The sequence below is a fragment of the Triticum dicoccoides genome, chromosome 6B (assembly GCF_002162155.2).
Source record: "Triticum dicoccoides isolate Atlit2015 ecotype Zavitan chromosome 6B, WEW_v2.0, whole genome shotgun sequence".
Taxonomy (NCBI): domain Eukaryota; kingdom Viridiplantae; phylum Streptophyta; class Magnoliopsida; order Poales; family Poaceae; genus Triticum; species Triticum dicoccoides.
In genome coordinates, this window is record NC_041391.1 from 133,835,710 (window position 1) to 133,845,154 (window position 9,445).

Consider the following 9,445-nt stretch of genomic DNA (forward strand, 5'->3'; position numbering starts at 1 on the left):
CCTCAACGCCGCCGGCCGGCCTCGCTGCCCTCAACGCCGCCGGCCGGCCTCGCCGCCCTCAACGCCGCCCCCCAATCCACCTCGGGCCACCGGCCTCGCCGCCCTCAACGCTGCTCTACAGAGAGCGATGATCGAGATCGTGGAGAGAGAGAGAGAGAGAGAGAATTTTTTTTTTGTTCTTTTTAATTTTAACTAGTTAATTAGTTTAACAAAAACGGTAAAATAACTTAAAACTTGATAATTAACAAAAAAAACCGTAAAATTTGATAATTAACAAAAAAAACGTATATACGGAGAGGGGGCGGCGAGGGGGGCGGCGATGCGCGCGGTGTTTTTTTAGGGATCGAGAGGGGACGGCGAGGGTTATAAATGTGTGTTGTCCTCGTCTCCCTCTCCGTGACGCCGTCGTCTGCCGCCCCGTCTCGCGCTCTACCGCGACACCCTCTCCCACCCCTTCCTCGCCCCCTCCTTTTGCCACCGCCCTTTCGCCACCGCCACCGCCACCGCCCCCCTTCTTCACTTAATTAATTTGTTTTTACTACATGTTTTCAGGACTGACATAATGGCGGACGATAGAGCTGACCCGATTATGGACAACTATGATCCGGACGGTGAAGCACATATGTTCGGCATCATAAACGGCGATATTCTATATGTGCCGACCGGACAAGAAGAAGATGATATCTCTTCTTATCTGAACCTTGACGGTGAAGATGAAGGGCGCCGTCAGCAAGATGATGCCGAACAAACGTCGATAAACGACGATCTTCAAATGGAAGTAGCAACCACCTCCGGTGCCGAGGTATATATATATACATTGAGCCTCTGGTGATACAAACTAACTGATTTGAATAAATATGTGTGGACTAACGCGCGCGACTCTCTTTCTTATTTTAGCCCTCGGCCGGATCGTCGAAACAATCGAGTACGTCGTCAAAGCGTGGCGCAACCAAGACGATGAAACAAGGAGAAACATGCACCATCGAGGTTGTCGACAGTGCAACCGGCAGGCCGCTGGAGCCCCGCAAGAACGCCACCAAGTTTGTCAACCAATGCGGAGCCATTGTTAGAGACAACGTCTCGATCACCGTCCAGGAGTGGAATAAACCAAAGAAGGCACGAATTGCTGGTTTCACTTTTGTCGATAAGAGAACAAAAAAAGATTGCTTCAAAAAGCTTATGGAACATTTCGTTCTACCTCCGGAATACAACAAATTCGATGAGGAGGGTAACAAGATTGAGGAAAACAAGGAGAGGAGGAGGCTAGTCAAACAGTTCGCTCTTCATAAGATGGCCGACGCATTCCGGAAATTCAAGCAAAATCTAGCCCATGACTTTGTCAAGAAGAACAAGACTCCGGATTTCAAAGGACAATATGAGAAACTGAAACATGATTGGCCAGAATTTGTGAAGCAAAAGAAATCGGAGCAGTTCATTCAAATATCGAAAAAAATAAGGAAAATGCGGCTAAGAAGGAGTACAATCATATTATGGGGCCAGGAGGGTATCGCCTTTGGGAGCCTAGGTGGGAGAAGATGGAGAACGAGCTGAGGGCGCGAGGAATCCGTCCAGGTACGGAGGGATGGGACCCAAGGGCCAAAAGCTGGTGGTACGGGCATGGGGGAACGCTGAACCCGGAGACAGGGGACTGTGTTTACCGGGGCAAAATAATTAAACCCACCCAAGCCCTTATTGACGCAATGAGGGATGCTCAAGAGGGGAAGATCAAGTTCAACAGAGAGAATGACGCGCTGACAAAAGCCCTCGGGAATCCTGAACACGGAGGACGTGTACGAGGCATGGGGCACATTCCGTGGAAAATAGGGTTCCCCCAGAACGATGACCCATACGGTTACAGAAGCCGGAAGAGAAAGATGGATCGGGAAGCAGATGTTGTGGCGCGGTTGGCATCGGAAATGGATGTGATGAAGAAAACCGTGAGTGTACTAGTAGCCGAACGAGATGCAGCTCGGGCGCAGCATGAAGATCATCCAGCGGATCTCTGAAGCCAGCAGCGGAGAAGCAGTGTGGCTTCCACGGAGGCCCCACCGGCTGGTGCAGATGCACCGACGATCGAAATTACTGCACCGGAGCCTCTGGTGGTCGAAATTACTGCACCGGAGCCTCTGGTGGTCGAAATTACTGCACCGGAGCCTCTAGTGGTCGAAATTACTGCACCGGAGCCTCCTCGCTACCCCGTGGACGATATAAAGGAGATGAAAGAATGTCATCTGTATTATCCTATCGGGAACATGTCCGTGAAGGTAGCCATCGGCAGTGCTTTACCATGTTTACCTGGAGCACTCCACCACAACACCCCCATTCAAGATGGCTATGCTCGTGTCACGGTGGAGGACATAGTCCAAGGGTTTGAGGACCTGGAGATTGACATTGCTAGACCTGAAGGGGAGAAAAGACTTGGAGATGTCAAGCGCCATTTCATTCTATGGAAAAAGAAGTTTATCAAGTTTCCAGGCGAGGCGCCAAGGACAACAAGTCCACCCCCCTACGGTGGTGGCGGTTCACCTACACCTCCGTCACATCAGCCGACGCCCCCCAGTCCACAACGTCCGGCGGGTGATCAGACGCCGCCCCCCAGTCCTCGGCCGGCGGGTGATCAGACGCCGCCCCCCAATCCACCTCCGGCAAAGAAGCAGAAGCAGTCCTGGATTATTAACCCGGACCCTTATGTACCTAAGACCACAAAGGTACCAGAGCCATCATTGAAGCCTCTCCCCACAAGGCCTTGGGAACGTAGTGCCGAGGAAACTGCCGCGGCCGCGGCTGCTGATCATGAGAAATGGAAGGCGGACTGCAAGAAGAAAAGAGAGCCCGAGCCCAAGCCAGTATTTTCTGATGAGCAAAAGAAGTGGGCTAAGTCATTTTTGAGCACACCGTCCCAAGCCGCGAAGAATCTGCCTGACGACTATGCACGTGAACTTCGTAGGCAGGCACTCATGTTGAAGGAGAAGAAAGAGCGGGCGGAGAACCAGGAGAACAAAGCCTTGGAGGAGGCCGAGAAAACGGAATTAGAAAGTAAAAAAAGCGGGAAACGAGTTGCCCAGCTCGGGGAACAAAGTAAACAATCGATTGCCCCGCTTATAGTGAAAGCCGCCGGTCCGGATGACCCCGATATCATAGCAGCTGCGGCAGCACATGGATTGACTGTAACGAGTGGCAGAGAACAAGCGGCCAACTTAGGTATTACTCTTCGTGAACTGTTAGGCCTTGATGAGGCGCCAGTGAAGGAGGTAGTAATTACATATGTGAAGAATGGGCCTCTCGTCGAGCCTGCGCAGGAACAGGATCTACCTCCACAAATGAAAGGTCTGCTGAAATGGTACAAGGGTTACATAAAAAATAAAAACGCCAAAGAATATATTTATGCGGAAGTTAGATATGAGCATCACTTCAAACATTACTATGTACAAATTCATCTGAGTGAATTGTTCCAGCTTTTCAATCTGCGCGAGCTCGACACATCTATCATCAGTTGCTACGTTCTGTAAGTGATTTATTTCTACCCCATCTCGTTCATATTGCCTGCACTATATATATGTCCTAACTATATTGTTGTGTCCGCTATTATACATGCAGAATGAAGATTAAGGAATGCAGAGTAAGGAACATCCATGATGTTGGGTTCATTGACCCACACATCGTTAATGGATATGTGTTGGAGCATCACCCCGCCGACATGGAGGCAGACCTGTGGCAGTTTCTTACAAAGCAGGAACTCAAAAGTGATATTCTATTTCCTTACCATTTTGGGTGAGTGTTTCTGTCTTGAGCACATTCTCTTTTGTTTACTCCATGCATGGTATGTGGCCGGCTAATCGATGAGTTATGCATGACGTACTGTGCATGTATCGTGTCCGCAGGTTCCACTGGATTCTGCTAGTAATTAAAGTTGACACCTCAGAATGTCTCGTCCACGACTCTCTGAATAAGGATCCAAAGCTTTGGGTCGACATGAGAAGAATGCTGCAGAAGTAATTATTTTCATTCATTTGCGCTCTATATCGATCGGCCTATTTCGTTCATTTCCTAATATCAAGTAACTAATAACTCTCTTCTTCATTTAATTTTCTTTGCCTCGTAGGGTTTGGAGACGGTTCGTAGATACAAAGGTCGGTGAATTCAAAAAAGAGCTAGAATTCAAAAGGGCAAAGGCTAAGAATGGTGAGGATATTCAGCCAGCGGGGACTAATCTATGTGCATACTATGTCTGTGAGATGATCCGGAGATACAACTCTGAGCGGGTTCCGAGTGATACCAATGCTCAGAGGAATAACCTCCGGATGATGCTTAGTCCAGAAGCTCGCTTCCGACCACTTCAAGAGGAACTAGCTGGATGGTTCAGGAGGGAAGTCCTCCATCCTAAAGGAGAACACCATTACGAGGACGTAGAACTTTATATGCATTAAATTATGTATGGAAACTTGTTCAAAATTGTATATGGTCATCCGATGATATTGAATATATATTGTATATTCCTCTTGAATTCTTTTTGGTTCTAATTTCAAATTTGTTTGAAATTGTACATTCATATGCATGTATGTAGTACCGTAGAATATGTGAAACTCCTTCAAAATTAAAATAAAGCACAAAAGAAATAAAACAATACAAATTAAACAGAAAACAGGTTTAAGGGGGGGGGGCTAAAACCCTAAACCTGCGGCGGCCTTTAGTCGCGGTTGGCCAGAAGAACCGCGACTAAAGGTCCTCCGCCCCGACGGCCACCTGGCGCCCACGTGGACGGGCCTTTAGTCGCGGTTCTTAAGCAACCGCGACTAAAGGGTGGGGCCTTTAGTCGCGCCCGTTTGGTCGCGGTTGCGCAACCGCGACTAATGGCAGTTGCGAACCGCGACCAAAGGCCCTTTTTCCACCAGTGGGAGACTTTTCCGTCGACTGTGAAGGCGTCTGTGGGGACTTCGTCAGTCTCGATACGATGTGCCGGTTCAGTCTCTCGAATGTGCTCATAGGTGTGAGTGTATGTGTGTCTGTATCCGACCGTGTTAAGAAAAAAATAGCAATGATACTCCCTCCATTACGTATTGTAGTGCGGCCATGATTTTCGAGGTTTAACTTTGACCATAAATTTAACCAACATGGGTGATTGCGGTGGGAGCATGACAGATACTATTGAATTCGTATTTTTGAGTAAAATGATTTATTTATTATCAATCCAGTTTATAATTAAAGATGAATCTCGAAAAACATGAGTACACTATGTCATGAAATGAAGGGAGTAGATATAAAGATGCATGTTTTAGACGCCTTTGGTCCCGCGCGTCACACCTATGCAGTAGTGCCTACTGCCTAGTTGCTCTCGTGTCGGTCCCTCGAGCCGTACCTCCGGTAGACAAGTTGTGCACTTCACATGCAGCTTGCGAGCTTCGTCGGTCGTCTCGTCCGGTCGATTCTCAAGTACGGATGAGATCTTGTGTTTCAAAAGAAAAATCCATCGCTGCATGCGCGGTCCACCATCGCACGCGATCCTCGCTTCCGGCGTGGAAAATCCATTTGATCTGTCGACTCGTGGAACAAGACAAAACTAAAAAGAAAACTCCCATAATAAAGAATAAAGAGTGTCGACTCATCGATTACACTAATCAAAATGCGCGCGCGAGAACGGACGTCGGATTAAAGCGGCGGTCGTCTTATTGCCTCCTGTACAAACATACTATATATTTTCATCACTAATGTACAAACATATTTTCCAGAGAAATATGTCTGGTATTTTTTAACATCAGTACAGACGCAAGCGCTCATATATACGTGCATACACTCACTCCTATGAACGCACACACGCACACCCTACCCCTATGAGCACCTCTGAGAGACCGAATCGGCATGTCATTTCTTTTTTTAAACATCAGTACAGACACAAGCGCTCATATACACGCGCATACACTCATCCCAATGAACGCACACACGCACACCCTACCCCTATGAGCAACTCCAAAAGACCGAGCCGGCATATCATCTTGAGATTTACGAAGTCACCAGAACGTTTGCTCCCACTGAATGCGCATCGCAGAAAATCCTGAAATAAATTCAAAAATAATACGAGCACCAGGATTTGAACGCTGGTGGGCTGGGGATACCACAGTCCCTCTAACCATCCAACCACAGGTTGGTTCACAAAAATATGTCTGATATGTGATGGGAATTACCTCTGTTCCTGGGTGTATATACAATTATACACCTAGGTATTTAAAAAATTAATAATATAAAAAAGTGAAAATACACCCTCCGTTTTTATTTGGTCCGCATATTAGCTCTGGTCAAAGTCAAGCATTGTAAACATTGACAAAGTTTATAAATAAAAATATTAATATATACAATAACAAATATATACCATTAGATTCATTATTGAATGTACTTCTATATCATATAGATTTGTTATGGTACATATTTATATTGTTTTCTATAAATTTGGTCAAACATTACAAAGTTTGACTTTAGTCAAATTTAATATGCAGAGTAAGTAAAAATAGAGGGAGTAATTTAGAAGTTTTTTTTGAATAAACTTGACTTTTTTACTTTGCGCTAGTATAAGATTTTTCGTCAACAAAAAGGCACAGTCGACTTCAGAGTGAAAAAACAATTTTTGTGTCAAAATAGTGTGAATAGTGTCTTGTATATAGCAATATTTTTTGTTTTTCAACTCTGAAGTCAATGCTTGGTTTTTATTGGTGAAAAATTACATACTAGTGCAAAGTCAGGTTTATTTAAAAAAACTTCTAAACTATTAATAATTTCTTTTCCGTTTCCTGGGTGTATATACACCCACGAACCAAACGTCAACAGACGCCCGGTATGTGATGGAGTATATTATAACCTCTGATGTTTTTTGGTTTTGTGTAGGGCGTAAAAAATATTTTGTCATGGAAGGAGTACATTGTCGTGGTTCTAAGTCTGACAGTAGAGTGGGGGGTAGGTATGGAGAGGCAAGGTCCTAGCTATGGAGAGGTTGTAAACACAAGAGATATACAAGTTCAGGCCCTTCTCGGAGGAAGTAAAAGCCCTACGTCTCGGAGCCCGGAGGCGGTCGAGTGGATTATGTGTATATGAGTTACAGGGTGCCGAACCCTTCTGCCTGTGGAGGGGGGTGGCTTATATAGAGTGCGCCAGGACCCCAGCCAGCCCACGTAATGAAGGGTTTAAGGTGTATTAAGTCCGGGGCGTTACATGTAATGCCCCACATAAAGTGTCTTTACTATCATAAAGTCTACTTAATTACAGACCGTTGCAGTGCAGAGTGCCTCTTGACCTTCTGGTGGTCGAGTGAGTCTTCGTGGTCGAGTCCTTCAAGTCAGTCGAGTGAGTCCCTCATAGGTCGACTGGAAGGTGATCTCTTCTAAGGATGTCCTCGGGCAGGGTACTTAGATCAGGTCTGTGACCCTACCCTAGGTACATGACTCCATCATTAGCCCCCAAATGGATTGAGGCTTGAGTGATGAAGGAGTTGATGCTGTTTCTGATTGGCCTCTGCATACTGGTCGTGCGTTGTTTTGAACCAAAAAATCTCTCTGTTGATAATGAACAACTTTTCTTCTGTCGACTCGATCCATTCTTTTTCTTCGTCGAGTGATCTTTTGGACTTCGCTGATTTCCGAGCGACGGATCGCAGGAAATCCCGCGTCTGGCAGACTGATCTGCCGTTCGCGGATTCCGCGGGATACGGAATTTGGGGGAGCGCGCGAAGCGGAGCGGACCGCGGCGTTCGGATGGGACGGGGCATAGACGCCTCGATCCCCGCGCCGCTTTTTTCGCCACGTACCACGCTTGCGCAACTGTTTCAGGATATGATTAGATCGACCGGGCCCACCTATCATCCACTCGGAAGGGATCTTATAAATGCGCCCGGCGAGGGTTTTTTGAACAGTGCCTCAACATTCTCTCTCTGCTCCCTTCGTCTCCGCCCAACGCGCTCGCTCTCGCCTCCGCACAACTTCTCCTCACGCGCCTCGCCGGTAGCCATGGTCAAGGAGAAGACGGCGGCGCTGGAGCGCACGAAGAAGGCGTCGGCGACGGAGAAGGCGAAGGGGAGATCCACCAGCCGCGGCGGGTCTTCGTCTAGATCTCGCCTGCCGAAAGGATGGGTCCAGGGAGATTGGATCCAGTCGACCATCACGGAGAAGGATCTCCTCGACATGGCCAACGAGGGCCTGATCCCTCATGGAGCTGCGAGGCTTCCGGGGAAAGAGTGGCAGCCCCAGCCGGAAGAGGGTGAGTGCGTGCTCCTGGCTACCCATGTCGACCGCGGATTCTCTTTGCCGCCGAGCATTTTCTTCCGTGGTTTCTTGAACTTCTTTGGAGCGCAACTCCACCACTTCACCCCGAATTCTATCGCCTATCTTTCCGCATTTGTGTCCATGTGTGAGAGTTTCCTGGGTTGTCGACCGCATTGGGGTTTGTTCAAGCACATATTCATGTGTCGCTCTCAGACCGTGAAGAAGGCGAGCCCAGGCGACGAAAAAACCCGAGTTGTCCAAATGTGCGGGGGTCTGGGGATCCAGGTGAGGAACAAGAGCACCTTCCCAGCCATGACATTTCCCGAGTCAGTCAGAGGCTGGCAGTCGACCTGGTTCTACTGCCAGGATCAGTCGACGCCGGGGCAGTCGAGTGGACTCCCTCAGTTCACCATGGGCCGAGTGAACAAGCCCTCCTCTCTGAAGGTGATTCCGGAGGAGAAAGCTGACGTGAAGATGCTGATGGAGTGTGTAGTTCAGTTGGTTCGGGAGGGAGTGACGGGTATGGATGTCCTGGAGGTTTTTCTTAGGCGTCGTATCCAACCTCTTCAGTTCCGGAGCCATTGCATGTGGTTATACTGTGGGACTGAGGATGTGACTCGGGTCAATCCAGAAACAGTCGACGATGCCACTCTGGAAAGGTGGATGGCTGCTGTTACTGGGAACAAGGATAACCCTCGCGGAGCCAGAAGGATTCCTCCGCTCGACTGCCACAGTGATCCAAACAAGGTATGTCTGCTCCACTTCCCATTGTATTCTCGTCACATTTATTTCTGTTTTCTCTGCCAATCGGTCGACTGATCTTTGTCTTGACGTCTATCAGGCCCTCACTGAGCTGTACTCGATGCCTAATGGAGCACAGGCTCCGACCGAGGAGGGAGAAGCGAGCGGGGGCGAGAGCCAGGAGGAGGAGTGGGACTCGGACGCCGCTGAGGCTGATGATTATGATGATGACGATGATGATGATGACGATGAGGACGAGGAAGAGGAGGAGGAGGAGGAGGTCGCACCACCGCGCTCGGAAAGGCGGTCGAAACTTGTCCATGACCCTGCGACCGAACGCGGCGAGGGGGTTGCGACTGTTACACAGTCGACCAAGCGCCCTCGGACCACCTCTCCGGTGCCGACTGAAAAGGCGTCGAAGCAGCCCAGGGCGGCCCCGTCAAAGCCGACCAAGCACCTGC